This window comes from Canis aureus, chromosome 20 (assembly GCF_053574225.1).
Source record: "Canis aureus isolate CA01 chromosome 20, VMU_Caureus_v.1.0, whole genome shotgun sequence".
Classification (NCBI taxonomy): domain Eukaryota; kingdom Metazoa; phylum Chordata; class Mammalia; order Carnivora; family Canidae; genus Canis; species Canis aureus.
Window position 1 is genome coordinate 13585553 of NC_135630.1, and position 17673 is coordinate 13603225.

At 38.0% G+C, this 17673-nt stretch overlaps 1 long non-coding RNA gene across 2 annotated transcripts in view; it reads left to right on the plus strand.

Moving 5' to 3' along the window:
* Nucleotides 1-5542: 5542 nt before the first annotated feature.
* LOC144291897 (uncharacterized) overlaps nt 5543-17673 on the plus strand; it is a 53773-nt gene continuing 41642 nt past the window's right edge. For both annotated transcript variants that reach the window (XR_013359453.1, XR_013359454.1), the window contains exon 1: nt 5543-5827. This is a non-coding gene — a long non-coding RNA (uncharacterized LOC144291897). The remainder of the gene's footprint in view (nt 5828-17673) is intronic.

Genomic DNA, 17673 nt, shown 5'->3' on the forward strand with positions numbered 1-17673 from the left:
ATGGTGACTCAGCTTACAAATGCTGAGCTGGATGTCAAACTTTCAGAGCTCCAAGGAGTCAGTGGTTGAGAAAAATGGATTTAATTCACCTATCTCCAGTATTCCATGGATATTTTAAACCTGCCTATTTGAACAAACACTTTATAATTTGGGGGAAAAAAACATTTTAATTAAGTTGTTTGGGAAATTATAGATTTTAATTGCCACAGTTTTCATCACTCTCCCAAATAAATTACTTCTAACTTTACTTTTCAATTAGTCTTTGGGGCCCTTAATATCTTTATTAAATAAATATCAGGTGGGTAAGAAGAAACAATTTCACTGGGTTGAGAAGAATACCAGAGAAGAAAAGATTTCTGTGGCATTAGGAAAAATAATATTTGGTATTTATAATTTATTTCCTAGCCAATATCAATTTCTGTAAGTCAATAAGCCAAATACATTTACATGTCTTTGCTACACGTAAGAAACTTTCATTTTCTTATTTATGAGAAACAAATTACTCACAATTCTTTTCCAGTCCATAGTTTATGGACTTTGTATTTCAAAGCAGATATTCTTACATGGGAAATCTAAGTGCTGTTCTTCAATAACCTGTTTCTACCAAGAGATACGCAATATATTAACCAATCAAAACTATGCTTTATTTATTTTGATTAACCAATTTGCTGAATACAAAGATATTACATTGGTAATTTAACAATTTAGCTGCTCATTAAATCAACAGTATTTCCTAGACATTCACTTTACCTAGATCACTCAAGTAAGCCCTGGGTGTGATTATAAAAGATGAAAACAAATGAAAGTTTCTATTCCCAGGGATGCCTCGGTGGCTCAGTGGTTGAGTGTCTACCTTCTTCTCAGGGCATGATCCTGGGGTCCCAGGATTGAATCCTGCATCAGGCTCCCCGCAGGGAGCTGCTTCTCCCTCTGGCTATATCTTTGCCTCTCTCTGTGTCTCTCATGAATAAATAGATAAAATCTTAAAAAAAAAAAAAAGAAGACTTCTATTACCAATTGGGAATGAATGATAGGCACTAATATTGAAGATATATGCATTGCTTTATTGTAACTTATTTATTTAGATATTTACATGTCTGCTTCCCTCCTTCCACTATGCTGTATTCAGCAGTATTTAAGAACTATATCTAACATCATGCTCACCGCCTACCCGCCCCGCCAGCATTTTATATAATGCTTGGCAACTATCAAGCAAACACTTGTTGAAAGCATATCTTAGTTGATTACTACCATTTTACATATGTATCAAAAATCACCTGAAATAGCATATCCTCAAATAAAGGAGGATTTGACATTCAGACACGCTTGTACATTTCCTATATATTTTTACTCCCTTCAACATAAAAAATACACATACAAACATTTAGCTATATATAATCCATAAACATCTGTGCATAAAAATATATGCATATAGATTTGTAGAGTTTTAGTCTTCTAAACCCAGAGTGTATATTTGAGGGAAGAATTATACTAATTGCCCTTGCAGAAATCAAGTAGAATATTTACTCAGGTAATCTGAAGATATTTAAATGCAGGTTCTGAGAATTATAGATATTGGCATTCCTCCCTGGTGTATGTAAAAGTGAAGAAAACAGTGGAAATAAAATTTTGTTGCTGTATTTCAATTTTAACGATAGTTATTAGTGTTGTTGCTTTTATCAGTCTTTAAAAGAAACTCTGTGAATATGCATCTGTAGTTTACTGAAAAGACTATGGATATAGAAAAATCATATCAAGGAATTAACAATAAACAACAATATGTACTGATTACCTCATATTCTCTTTAAAATATCTCTCTACTATAATTACTCAAACATCCAATAGACATGAAACATTCCTATATATAGTTGAATTAAATTATTACATATTTTGAGCACCTATTCTAATTCTTTAATGTCATGCTTCCATAAAATTATAAATATACCATAAATATTAAAATAGGAATAAATTTAGTGATCATCTATTCCAGCCTCCCAAGAAGTAATCCTCTTTATCACACTTTTGCTGTGTATTCATATCGCTTCTACTTGAATACTTCAACTTGTTACTTCAAAAACCCTGAATTTTCATTTTTAAACTCCTCTTATTTTTAATGAATACCCAGATTATGCTGAAATGCCCCTTATATAATGTTACTAGTCCTGCTCTTTAACATAAAGAGATTGTTAGAACTCGACTTCTCAAAATAAATGTTACTAGTCCTGCTCTTTAACATAAAGAGATTGTTAGAACTCGACTTCTCAAAATAATTCTGACATTCTCCATGAACTTCCTGTTTTCCAAGCCAAATTTCCTTGTTCTTCCATATATGTCCTGTGATAAGTCCTATTTTTAGCTTGTTCTACTATTACTACAAATAAGCCATGAAGGCTATTTAATGTTTCTTAGAAGAAAAAATAAAAAAATCAATTTGGTTACCATTTAGTGCTAAACAAAAGACAAATATCAACTATAACAATTAGACTATGATTTTCAAAATAACAGTGGCAATTTTTTAGTAGCACTTGTGAGCTTCATAAGAGCCACATGAATTGTTATTACAGAAAACACTTAATATCACTCACATGAGACATAAGATATGGTGCACAGACAGAGGAAGGAGAGGTAATGTTAAGGTCTATTAGAGAAAGAGAAATATGATAGGAACCACTAGAGAATTTTTCTTTGGGAGTAAAATTACTGAAAGAGTTTTACATCTTCCCCACAAATCGCACTGCACTCTACAGAACGAGGTAAGTCTATGATCGAGAAATGGATTTTGTGTGTGTGTGTTTGAAGCGAGTAGAAAATAAACACCACTCAAAATGAATAATCCCCATAAAAGGATTAAAGTGTATCAATAAAAAAAAGTACTTACTAATAATCAACAAAGAAAGACAAAATAAGTTGTAGTTTACTAGAGAAGTAAAAGATTGAAATGTTTTTAAAGACAAATTATATTGGTGAGAGAATAGAGGTTTGTTGAGGACATTTTAAAATTCACACGACAGGGATCCCTGGGTGGCGCAGCGGTTTGGCGCCTGCCTTTGGCCCAGGGCGCGATCCTGGAGACCAGGGATCGAATCCCACGTCGGGCTCCCGGTGCATGGAGCCTGCTTCTCCCTCTGCCTATGTCTCTGCCTCTCTCTCTTTCTCTCTCTGTGACTATCATAAATAAATAAATAAATAAATAAATAAATAAATAAATAAATAAATAAAAAATTTAAAAAATAAATAAATAAAATTCACACGACATAAAGCAAAAAAAAAAAAAAAAAATCAATGAAAACTCCAGTTCAATAAAAAGTTGTCATAGCTTAGAACGTCTGCCAACAGAAATTGTGTATCTAAGTCTTCTAACCACCCAGTTCTCCTGCACTGTAAGAAGGCTGGCTGAATGTCTGCCCCTGCCTAATTTGCATTTTGTATTAGGAATGGGGATGAGGATAATGTTGGTAAGGTTGAAACTAAGGGAATGGTGTGCAAAGTATTTGGAGCTAGAGAGAGGGAGGTGGGTAGAGAGTGGAGGGGCGGTGTCTTCAGAGCAAGGGAAATCCTTCAGTGGCTCACCAGTGTTTGGAGTAATACCCAGTTCAAATAAAGGAGGCCAGAATATTAAAAAGTGTTAGAGACGCATGGAGAGGGTTGTAGGCACAAAGGTAAACTAAATGTGTGTTTGAGTCAGAGCCTACTGACTAATATTGGCTACAACGCAAAGAAGAGCTACCGGAGGAAACCAGAGACAGAGTAGACACCTTCACTCCACTACCTTTCCAGAAACAGCCTCACAATTACCATTCAGGGGTGTCTGAAGTAAAAGGTTTACTTCTACAACATGCCTCACCAATGAAGCCAAGAACTAACCATAGAGTCAGGCTCTCTAGGTTTGTATCCATATGACCTTAGGCAAGTTATTAAATTACTGTGGCTCATCGGCTTCATCTGTAATGAAGTTAATAATAGTATCTACCACATACTGTCTTATAAAAATTAAAGGGGATAATTCATATATATAATCGAATATGGCTTATAGTAAGCACAGAGTAACTGTTGGCTTTCATTATTATATCAGATAATCTGGCATTCATACATGTGTCACAATCTCTCCTTCACAAATGCAAAAAATTAATTATAGAAAAAATTCATAAAGATGACTAGCCTTACATTACTAGAGAAATAACCTTTTTCCTCAGACTGACCTAATATGATTCCAGGTCTATTTATTTTATTTCTGAACATAACATTTTTCAATATCATTTTTTTCTCTCATTCTGTTACCTTCTGGATCATCTCCTCCAAAAATTTCCTGAGGAGAGGATTTTTTTTTCTTTTTTCTTTTTCTTTTTTTTTTTTTTTTTTTTTTTTTGTGGTTCATCCAAAATTAGCCTGTATCTCTTCTGGGAACAGAACAGCTGGAGAGGGTTTTAGCTGTGTCTGTGTGAAAATTCCAGAGGGTCAAGGAGATCCCTGGGGGATTTATTGGCTCAAAGTCCCTGTCTGTCAAAGTGGTACATCTTCCCATAATCCCCTGACACTTCATCCATGGCCTGTTGATGCATTTGTCTTCAGTGTCTCCTTGACACATTGTCTATTAGGAACTCACACACTATGGTCTTGCAAATTGTTTAATTAGTTAGCTGAGGGGAGGAAGAGATGTAGTAGCGAGATATAAAGGGAAGGTCAATTAAAGATATACCAGGAGTAAAGGCACAAAGAATGAAGACTAGATATCATAAATGGCTACTGGAATGAGTCAACAAGTGGGAAAACAAATTTGAGTGATGATGGAAATAGAAAGTTTCTTTAAGCTTTGTTATTATTGGCTTTTGTTTTCAAAATGCCTACTAGAGTAAATTAGTTGTAGTTAAAAAAATTAGAGATGGACAACACGGAGATTACAGTCACAGTAATATAAGATAAACTTCAAAGTTGGTAGGAAACTAGATCATAACTGTTCTCACTACAGGAAAGAAATAACAAATGATAATTATGTGACATAATAGAGGTGTTAGCTAATGCTACCATGGTAATCATATTGCAGTATAAATGTATCATCAAATCAACATGTTGTTGTGATCTTAAATTTATACAACATTACATCTCAATCGAATCTCAATGAAAAGTTAGAGACACAGACATGCTTACAGAGACATCAAAAATATATTTAACTTTAATGTTATCTATCCAACAGAAAGAACATGTTTTTGGCAATTAGAGACACACAGATTGAAATCCTCACTCTCCTCTAGTCTGGTTACAGTAGTGTCCTCTAATCTGTAGGGGGGATACAGTTCAAGACTCTCAGGAGATGCCTGAAACTATAGATAGTACTAAATTCTATTTATACTATATTTTTCCTATACATATATACCTATGATAAAGTTTAAACTGTGTATTAGGCACAGTAAGAGATTAACAATGGCTAATAATAAAACACAGTAATTATTATAATATAGTGTAATAAAAGTTAAATGAATGTGGTATCTCTCTCTGTGTCAAAATATCTTATACTGTACTCACCCTTCTTTTTCTTGTGAGGATGTGAGCTAACAAAAGGCCTCCAAGATGAAATGAAGTCAAGTGAATGACATAGGCATTGTGATGTGATGTTTGGCAACTATTGAGCTTCTAATGCTAAGTCAGAAGAAGGATCCTCTGCCTCTAAACTGTCGTTGATGGTGGGTCACTGAAACCGGGGAAAGCAAAACCATAAATAAGTGGGGACTACTGTACTGGACAACTTATAAAAAGTTTCTGCATATGATAGCCAAATCTAAGATGATGGGAAATGTATCTCCCCTTTGCAACTGCTGGCAGAAATGAATAGGTAAGAGTATAAAAAACTGATAATAACGAAATATTTTAAAAAAAATAGTAACTGTTGTACTCTTCTCTTGTGCTCAATACTTTATATAGAAATGTACAGTTTGGGTGGAGTAAATGATATGCAACACATAGTTGCTTTTAGTAGTTAAATACTAACATTTTCTTAGAGTAATTTTAGAAAAAAACATAATTCAGATTATATGTCAGTTTGATCTCTTGTATATATAACAACTTTAAGCTATTTTACTTCCCAATGCCGCTGTCTTAACTCAGGTCATCGTTGGTAATTATCCAAATAATGGTGTGGCTGTCTAGGCTCTCTGTCTCTTTTAAGCCCTTGTTCTTCCTCTCCTCATCCCTGGGGGAGCAGGCTCTTTAAGAATGAAATATTAAAGTAACATAATGTGAGCACCTGGGTGGCTCTGTGGTTGAGCGTCTGCCTTTGACTCAAGTCATGATCTTGAGGTCCTGGGATCAAGTCCCACATCGGGCTCCCTGCATGGAGCCTGCTGCTCCCTCTGTCTGTGTCTCTGCCTCTCTCTCTCTCATGAACAAATAAATAAAATATTTTTTAAAAATTAACATTATGTTACTCTAAACAAAATCATGACAAATGGCAGAGTTTTGTTCTTTTTTATGGCTAAATAATATTCCAGTGTGTGTGTGTGTGTGTGTGTGTGTGTGTGTGTGTGTGTGTGTGGAGAGAGAGAGAGAGAGAAATTAAGGAATAATTCCAGTCAATCCTGAATTATACTCCATCCACCAAGAGACCATGAGCTTTCAGTATTAGGAAGGAAATAATATAAACAATTCAGAATCTCCTCAATACCTTCACGTCATAAAAGCCCAGGATGGTTATAGAGCTCATGTAGCAGTGTTTGAGTTTGGAGACCAAAGTGAAATGTTCCGGAGCCTGAAAAACAAGATTATGGAGACTTTAGAGGCTTTTTCTCATGCTGTGGTGGACAGGCTAAAAAATATTCCTCAGTACATTTTTGATGAGTAGAAAATGCCAAAAATGTACTCTAAATCCAAGTTGTTTACAATTTTGTTGCGAGGCTAATGCTAATTTTGCTAAGGGCATTAGGAAGGAAGAGGGCTAAGGAAACCCATGGAAACTTTCAAAATGGAGAACTTACAAAAGACATGGGCTAAAGGCCACATCCCAGGCAGCTTGCAGCCTTACTGATTGCATTTAAGCGCATCACAGTTGGGCCAGTGAAGATGGAGAAGTGGTGCTGAGTGCAGTGTGAGACGGCAGAGGTATAAGAGGTATACTGACTGGTAACAGAGAAGAAAGAAAAAAGAATGTCAGTGAGGTTAGTGATGTCTTCCTCCAAATTCAGGAAAGGAGGGATCCCTGGGTGGCGCAGCGGTTTAGCGCCTGCCTTTGGCCCAGGGCGCGATCCTGGAGACCCGGGATCGAATCCCACGTCGGGCTCCCTGCATGGAGCCTGCTTCTCCCTCTGCCTGTGTCTCTGCCTCTCTCTCTCTCTCTCTCTGTGACTATCATAAATAAATAAAAAAAAATTTTTTTTTAAAATACTAAAAAAAAAAATTCAGGAAAGGAGGTTATCCTTAACTCACGTATTTGTTCAGTGTCAACAGCTGTGAAGGCTTTGACTTTACCCTACCTGCAAAGTACCCTACTCCCAAGTTATCATCCGCATTTCATGGATGCTGCCAAAGACATCAAATCCCTGGATCAGATACAAAGGACTTCACCCCTCAACGTACTAGCAGTGGCTGGAGTGTAAACATTTTCCTCTGCTCGTTCCCGAAGCACAATTACCAAAGGGTTATATGAAAAGAGTCAACTGATCCCTAAATATTGAATAGTTTTCATTAAAGGGGGAGAAATTTGAGCTTAGAGAGCTGATATCTTTTATGAAGGACAGTAAGAATGCTGGCTTTTTGCCTTGGATAGAGACACCATCTCTATCTTCCAAGGCTGTTCACTATATAAACATCCTTGAAAAGTTTGGAACGGTGATAGTGCCGTTCCTCACATTTCATTCAGTGACACAAAAGACCCATGGAAAGTCACTCGTTATCAATATCCATCTCTTCTAGACCATCTTGTCTTCTGAGTGATCATGGTAGAGTAGATTGGCCACTCTAACCAACAGAAGCTGGAACAGATCCACTCAATTTGTCTCATATTTATTATTGATATTAAGGCTGCTACCAACAGGACTCCAAACAACAAGCTGAGATAAACTTATAATATTACTCTCAACCATTTATACCACACTTCTAGACCCAATCAACTGAACAATTCCTATAAACCATCAGCTCTACCTTAGATGGAGAATGACTTCTTATTTTTCTCCATCTGGCTTGAGTACTAATCCTGGTATGGTAGGATGTACACATGATTATACAGAAAGTACCTTGGCTTTTGGAAGGATGAAGTCTGGATAATTCTGTTATCATTAACAAACTTGGAAAAGTGAATTGAAGCTGACCTGAGTGTCTTCCAGGGCCAAAATACTGTTAATTAATCACTTCAGATAAAGTCAGGAACAAATGTCATACCACCAGTTCTAATCAGATGACTCATGATACAGGGATAATCGTCCCTAGGTTGCATATAAATTTCAAATCATTCATCCTCTGGGAAAAAAATCCATGAATTTCTTCATTTTGGAGAACACTCCGCGGTCTTTTGACAGCTATGAGATATACAGATGTTATTTCCTTAAGCACATGAAGGTCTCTTAAGACCATTTTTAAGGTGCAAGATACCATGTTTTCAGGGGAGAGGCAAGTGAATGCCAATCTTCTTTAAAAAAAAAAGATTTTATTTATTTATTCATGAGAGACAGAGGAAGAGAGAGAGAGAGGCAGAGACACAGGCAGAGGGAGAAACAGGTTTCATGCAGGGAGCTCCATGTGGGCCTTGATCTCGGGTCTCCAGGATGACACCCTGGGATGAAGGCGGCACCAAACCGGGGGAGGGTGGGGCATCCAGGCTGCCCGAATGCCAGTCTTCTAAACAGAAAAACAATCCCACAGATCCACATAGTACCTCTAGGAAAAAGAGTGTCATTAAAGTTTTTTGTGACCTTATATGGGATTTACATCAGTCAGGGTCACAGGTTGACAGTGCCACTGATGTGTCCTCCTCTCTAGCTGGTGCATCTTTAGCATTCCTAATTTAGTTCAAAAAGCAGGTTTTTGTCTGCTTGTTTGTTTTGTTATGTTTCTGAGGAACTGTCTGGCAACAGCCAGTCCAACCCATTCTCCTGGTCTGTGGCATTCATCTACTACGTGGAATGACTGAATGATCGTCACAGAAAAGGGAGTAGGGAAAACATCTGAGATGGTGGCAGTTGTTTCACACAGGAAGTACAGGAGCCAAGACCATCTCTTGCTGTTTTCAACAGTCTTTACAATGAGTTTAAGGGTAATGGGGTAATGGCATTTGAATCACGGTCAGAGCCACGTGATAGGAGATGGAAGACAAAGTAGTCAATGACATTTAAAATGCTCTCCACACCTTGGAAGCAGCACACCAGGGTGTTTTTCTTCACGAGCAAGCGTCTGGGATGATTCTGAAAGGCAGAGATGATTGACGTTTGTCCCTTCACCATATGTCCTGGAGTCCCAGATATTTGCTGGGTACTTAGGTTGATGCTCTTCCTTTTTTGCCACAAAATTGTTGTGTCCCATTTCTAGATCTGTAGTTTGATTCATTTCCCAATCATCTTCTATTTGCACCCAGACTTTTTATCCATAAAGGTCAAGTACCTGAGAGACAATGTTCCCTCTTTTGGTTGGCATGGACCACGATAAAGGGACTTGGTGAGTATTGTACTGCTGAATACTACTAGTACTAGGATAGTGTTCAATTGATAAATGGCCATTATGTCATTATTCTTTCTTTTAAGATCTTATTTATTTATTCCTGAGAGATAGAGAGAGAGAGAGAGAGAGAGAGAGAGAGAGAGAGGCAGAGACACAGGCAGAGGGAGAAGCAGGCTCCATGCAGGGAGCCCGACTTGGGACTCGATCCTGGGTCTCCAGGATCACACCCTGGGCTGACGGTGACACTAAACTACTGAGCCACTTGGGCTGCCGATGTCATTATTCTTATGGTCTAAAAATATGCCTAAGAAGGATATCCAAGTAGCTGCATTAGAAGAGAGTTTGAAACCCTTGAATTCCTTTTGGACAGGCTACCACTTGGAGGGTATATTAACTGGTCCATGCGGCCTGATGATAACAATAAGGGAAAGTTACACCAGCATGGTCAGGAAGGGATGGAGCAGAACGCCAACTATTCATACTCGGCCAAAAAACCCATCCCGTCGACCCTGATCATTTCTCAGGAAGTGGCCAAATGAGATGATCACTTGCTGTGGACAGCCATATTCAGTGATTAAAATCTCTGACTAAAAGATCTGGACCAAAAATAAATAAAAAGATAGAGATAGATAGATGATAGATGATAGATAGATAGATAGATAGATAGATAGATAGATAGATAGATAGATATAAAAGATCTGGACCAAGAGGAGTTGAAGAAAGTAGAGTCAGAATCATTTTGAGTTGATTTTTGAGAAGGACATTCTAATTCTCCATAACACCGGATACCTGTGGATAGTGCAGACTCTGGAAAACACATTGAACACTATGAATATCAACACGTTGCTTTGTGGCTTTGTGGAAAAAAATAGATTCCATGGTCAAACTAAATATTCTTGGTTTAAAAAAAATAAACACAAAAATAAGACATTTTGGCTTCTGGGGCTACAATGGTATAGTCACAATGGTGCAGGCTGAGCTTGAACAGTAACACTATAACCTGGTGCATGTGTCGTGGTATGTGCACTGCTCCAGGAGAGGACAACCCTGACAGAGGCTTCCAGGACTGGGTAAAACTCAAAGAAGTGTGACCTTTCCTAAATCGGAAACATAGTTAGGAAATATAAAATATAATGATGGATTCACACAGCATTGATGGCAATCAGAGAATTGCAAGTTCAATCATGACCTTGATGGTTATCAATCCCATGAGTCAATGACCCTCCCTTAACAAGGACATTTATAGGAGAGTCCCAGATGTTTCAATAAGAAAAAGCTATTTATGTCCAAAGGGCAGTGCTCCCGAAGAGGATTGTCTTTAATCTGCCAAATTGGTAGGAATGTCCACTTGGCACCTAAATTCCTAGTGTAAATCCAGCTGTAAAACCAAAAGAAACAGTATATTGTGTTGTCACCACTTAATGACCCACAAGGTCCATTCAGCTTTTCTTCCCTACTATGAATAATGCCCAAACCTTTCAGTTGGATTGGGGCACTCCCTCCTTCCAAAGGAGCAAGTAGGATTGTGACTTGGGCATCAATAAAGCCATTGAAATTTGACTCTCTCCCTTCCCCTAAAATACTTCAGCATGCTTGAAGGGCCCCATTTGATATCTGGTTTCCCTTTTGGGGACAGGGGAGACTTGGGCTACTCATTAATTATCTTTCTCATGAAAGTGATTAAGGTGGAGGTAGAAGAGGAGAAAAGGATTGGGGTTTGCATATAAGGAAAACAGCACCTTCCATAAAATAAGGCTTTACATTTGTTATCACGTTCAAGTGGAGTGATAGCAGCCTGGGTTTCAACTAAATGAATTTCCAGTACTTTTAGCCTGCTCGAAGATCTCTCAGGAGGTATGTTCCTAATGACTACCACCATCTCTTTCGGTCTTGGAGGACACCTATTTAACAGCCACAGCCAAAGTATTTGCAACTGGGGCTGCTGGGCTTGTGTACTTCAGCCAATGTGGGCCTACCTCCTAGCACAGTAGCTTTTTTTTTGAAGATTTTTTATTTTATTTATCCATGAGAGACACAGAGAAAGAGAGTCAGAGACACAGGCAGAGGGAGAAGCAGGCTCCATGCAGGGAGCCTGACGTGGGACTCGATCCTGGGACTCCAGGATCACGCCTTGGGCCGAAGGTGGGTGCTAAACCACTGAGCCACCCAGGGATCCCCAGCATAGTAGCTTTTCTAAAGCGATAAATCTGAGGCCTTCACTTTCACCTTATTTTAACATAGAAGCTAGGGGACTTTTGCAAAATAGTAGAAAGGGGGTTACTGCAAGAATTTGTATACAATTTATTTAATCAATAACATATTCTCCAGTGGCTTATCTTCCTCAAGTGCCATCAAAGCAGTAAGAGCATGAATTCTGGTCAATTAGTCATTGACAGTTTCCCACAAGAGTTCTTCTGTCTCAGGAAAATCTGGGAAGCCAAAGCTGTTTTCTAGTAGTCAGTACCTGCTGAAAAACAAACACACACACACACACACACACACACACACACGACTTGAGATCCTTTACTCTTGTTTTCAAATGACTCTGAGGTTGGTATGATGGACTATAAGAGCAGCTTATATGAATTTCCTTCTTTTCACATTCAGCAAAGATACAAGTTCTTGCAACTGTTGTCTGAAAAATATCAGAACAGTGTGCCAGCCCTGGATTAATTTTAGTATTAGTTGTTTCAAAGGGACGGACGTGAGGCTGATTACCAGATTAGTGAGGAAATTGCCTCCCCAAGAAATTAACAGCCAGGGCGCCATCTGGGCAGTTGACTTTATATCTATTTCCCTACTGTTACCCTGAAGTGACCTGCCCAATTCCTCCCATTAACAGCCAAGAAACTGAGGAGCCTTTTTTTTTTTTTTTTGTCCTATAGATGGTATTATTTGATCAATGCTTTTTGCTGCTGAAACTCATAGACTTCCCTCAAATCCCACTAATCCATTTGTGAGGCTCTTAGCCTTCCTTTCTATAGAGCTATGGCTATGTCAGTATTCCATTCTCATCACTAAAACTGCCAAAAACTATGGAGAATCTGAGATTTCACCTTCACTTGTAAGCTACAAGTTTAGCTTGTCACCATTTTAGGGAAAACGGTGGGTAAAATAAACCATGTTTCTGGGTGAGAGACGAAGACTTTATTATTCATAGTAATGACAATAGCAAACACAATAGCAGGGTGTGTGTGTGTGTGTGTGTGTGTAACAGTACTGCAAGCCCAAACTCCCCATATGGTGATGTGTGAACATCCAGGTGACACCAACACCCCATAGCAAGTTCCCTAAAAGGAGAGCAACCCAGTGCTTAGAAGACCTAAATGCTTCATAATGAAGAGGAAACATGCCTGTTTCTTTTTCTTTTTCTTTTTTTTTTTTAACATGCCTGTTTCATGCTCCAAAGAGAGACGGTACCTCTGTCTTGCTAGGCTGTGAATAAACCTGCACTTTGCTTCAGAGAGGAACACTATCTCTATCTTTCAAAGCTGTCTGAAACATAATTTAAACTCTAGTGCCTTTATTGACAAGCTGTGCAGAAACTAAGAGGTCTGTGAATAATAATTGTCTACCGACACTCGAAACATATGCTTTGAGAACCTACTGCATGCTAGCTCTTATTCTAGGCATTGAGAATATGGTGGTGGTGGGACCCTGGGTGGCTCAATGGTTTAGGGCCTGCCTTTGGCCCACGGTGCCATCCTGGAGTCCTGGGATCGAGTCCCATGTCGGGCTCCCTGCATGGAGCCTGCTTCTCCCTCTGCCTATGTCTCTGTCTCTGTGTGTGTGTGTCTTTCATGAATAAATAAAAATTTTTAAAAAAAGAGAGAATATGGTGGTGACTAAGTCAAATACAGTGTTTGCCCTCTAGAATTTACATTTTAGAGACGGTGATGGTGGTGTGGAGTGCATGCGTGTGTGTGTTGGTGGGGGGAAGCAGTGACAGAAAATAAAAAAAAATACCATAATGAGCCTGTTTGTGGCTCATTTGTATGTAGTAATGGGATCGAATAAGGAGGACATGACATAGCAAATATCTAAATAGGGCAGTTCCTAAGCCAACTGATTAGTTCTGACAGTTTGACAGAATAGCAAGTATCAGGAAATGCAGGAACACACCTAGGCGAGATCGCAGGAATTGCTACCTAAGGAAAAGAATTTACTTTGAAGACAGAAGTTAGCAAACTACAGGAAAGGAACCTTATCACTAGAAGGCATTTTGAGTATTTGAGTTTGCTAGTTATAGCGAGAAACTACGCTTAGGCAGAAAATTGTTGCATCACAGAATGTTTTCACCCAATTACAGAAGTAGGCCTGGCACAGGCCAGGGGGAGATAATAATCATCCACTCTACACTGGTAACAGCCTGCTCACGTTACTTAGTAAGGTACCCCTTTAGGGGTATTCATGAAGGAGTGAAGGAGAATGAGAAGGAAAATTCCGCCAACGCCTAAAGATCGATTCCCAGTAACCCTGTCAATCTTGGACCATGTCTTCTACCGCCTCACTTCCATATATCTTAATGTACAGAGGTTAAGCCTATATAGGGAAACTGGGACACTGCCTTCTGGGTAGGAATCTGACTGACTAATGCGAAGGGCTGCAGTGTAGATGAGTAAAAACTAGAACGATGAGCAAAAAAGATCTCTGTCCAAAGTAGATGACAGTTGCCCACAATGGCTGTCAGAAAGTCATCTCTGTGTGAATGACCAGTAAGGAGATGAATGTCTCTGTGAAAGCTGGTAGACCTTCCTGGTATGAAGAGTAAGCTAGTAAGTAGCCTCCAATCCCTCTCTCTTCATCACGGTCAAACCACAAAAAGATTCTCTTTTGCACCGGCACATGGGTTCCATTAAGAAAAGCGAGCTAGCCAAAGGGTATGTTCTGACCCTTTCAGATCCCTCTGTTCTTCCTTAACTTTACCCCTGGTGAGGTTGAGATTTTGGCATAATAATACAATGGATTGATGTTATGAGAAATGATCAGCACTGATGACAGAGAACAAGTCTTACTGCTTTGGAGAAAGGAACTCCGAAGGATCTAAGACTACAGAGTGAACAGTTTTCTAGGCTTTGGTCATATGGGACAAACCTAAGATGAAGTCAGAGTTCATGTGGAGCAAGGATGGAAGTGAAGTAGGGAAGGAACAATGACAAAAATGAAAGGGTTTTGGGCACCCATCTGAGGGCAGTCAGATTGCAGCTTTAATGTGTTTCACCACCAGTTGTCTCAATAATCACCATATTCTCAGTTTCTAGAACTATTCTAAAGGATCAACTACCTCAGGCAATGATTCAAGAAGACTTCAGAAAGTTCTTTGGTGTACTTATGATGAGAGATTTTTACTTTAAAATGCATTTTCATATTCAAAATGGTTCATGATTATGCTTCTTTCCATTATTCCTGCTTCCTGTTTCCGTGACTCCGCGACTTCATATTATCTTCACATTACCTTTCTGAAATGTTCCATTAACATGTCACTTTGATCAATTATTCCAATAGCTCCCGTTCAGAATGAGGTCTGTATCCTAGCCTGGCATGTGAGGCACTCTGGCTTATTGCCTTCGTCTTCTCTTGCCTCAATTCCTGCCACTTCCTTCTTCACACTTTGTATTCCCACAATATTAAATGGATACTGGTTGCTACTAACTTTCCTTATCCCTAAGTTCTCCGGGGATTCATAAAAAGACTCCCAAATCGTTTTATGCCCCATCTTCTCTGCAAAGGCTTTTTTAACCTTCCTAGACAGAATGGTGCATATGCCTCTGTGCTAAATTTCCATCTTATCTATTTCAGATTATTGATTTCACACTGTTATAAACTTGTTTTTTTTTCCCCTAGTAAGAGTTGTGAGACTTTTGCAGAAAGATGCTATCTTCTTCGGTTTTATTGCAATGATGGCTGATATTTTACTAATAAATGATATTTAGGATCGAACTGAACTTTTGATCAATATCTAGTAGTAATCAAACATTGCTTATTGCTTATTGTGTGTGATGTTTCAGTATGACCCATGTGGAGGAGGTTAACTCTGATATGTAAATCACAATCCTCATGCCAAAGAAGTTAACACTATATTTGAATAAAAAATATATGTATACACAAATATATGTATATATACATATATATATATAAAAGCAATTAAAACTGGAAAGAGAGCATAATTGTCAAATGAAATGCAACCCAAATAATCTGAAAGACACAATATACTTTGGAGTAAATATTAAGCATGGCACTTTCAAAATTTAATAAAAGGAAATTTAACTCATGTAATTACTTTCATTAAGACACTGAAGATCATTCTGAGCAAAAATAAGGAAAATTTTATTAATTGTTGAGTACAACAGAGCAGTGATTCAAACAGATGTCAGAAACTACTTTGGTCTAATTACTACAACAGATTTTTATTTTAAAATGCATTTTCATACTCAAAATAGCTATCAATTCAGTTTCCCAAAATAAATACCAAAGTAAGCAACAACCTGCGCTGATATCAATATCAATGAATAGAAAGATCGACGGTTTTCCTGTCATTTAAGCGAAGCGGCACCTTCTTCCCGCTTAATTCTGTGAGCCATCCACATAACAAATCTGTACATTAAAGGGACAATTGAGCTAAAAGAAACAGAAGCTTGACAAAATTACAACTTACTTCAAAATGAGGCAAATAGTGGCACTTAGTTGAAATATGCTCAAGTCGACACCACACACAGCTGTAACGACTGGCTAAGGAAAGTGTAAGACAACATCATAGGTGGCATCGTTTTTTGCATCAAGGTTCATCAAAGCCAATGAACTCATGCCAAAATCAGTTTCATGGGTGGAATGGATACGTTAAATAAATTATTTCATTAAAGAAGTAATCCACGCCAGTCAGCTGGACTATTGAGAGAAAAAAAAATGTCACAAATGGAGCTGAAGGATGACAAAATTTGGATAATAAAAGAACTTCATGTGCATGCAAAACAGATGAAGGACTAGCTTGACAGAGATCTATGTACCGAGGATGGGACTGACTTTGCAAAGTTCTGGAAGCCATTTGTTATTTTTCACTAAAATCCAATGGAAGAAACGTTAGCAAAATTAATTCTGGCAGCAAAATGCAAGATGGACTGACGTATAGATGGACTGGCATCTAGGCAAAAGAAGATGAATGAATAAAACTCACGCAATAATACACAAGGAAATGAGGCAAAGACAGCGGCAGCTGGAATGGAAAAACAGGGCAAGTGGAAAGACCACCCAAATTAAGAAATTAGTGAATGAACACAACTGACAAAAGAAAAAGATGAGATTTAGAGAATTAAAGAGAGGGAAAAATCACAGATGCGTAAAACGCTTGCTTTGTTAAAATCTAAAAATAAAAAAGAAATAAAAACAGTATAATGAGTAGAATAAACAGGAAGGAGCATGATTGGTAGTAATTTGACACACTGAGGTTTGTACCTATTGCACACAGTTGATTAGAGACAAAAAATATAGTTCTAAATCCTGAATCTGGAAACTCTTCCTCACTCTTCACAATACGTTGAGCGAAGATCACATCAAGTAAAATGAAAAGCCCGTGAGTTCTTGAAATATTTTGATACCTTGTGGTACCTGAATGACTATTGTACAAAGGCCTAATGTGATCTTGGGCATTTTTCCTAGAAATAAGAAGTCTTGAGACAAAATTCTTAAGAAATATATAATCAGGAACTTTCTTTTTAAAAAATGATAATTCTGAACGTGATGATGAAATATATAATCGAAAATTTCCTTTAAAAAATGATAATTCTGAATGCAAAGATGATTTTATTTACCTTAAATAATGCCAAATAGTGTCTGAATTTTCAAAGCACGTACCGGAATGTTGCTGATATCTATTGATGTATCTACCAACTATACAACGGGTCATTTTTCCTTTTATAAGTTGAAGCCTTGAAGATATGGTTAAAGAAAAGATTATTTATTTGAACTAATAATAGTATAGGAGCAACACGTAACCATAAGTTTCACAAAACAGAAGCCCTTGGTCGGGATGCATTGGGGAGG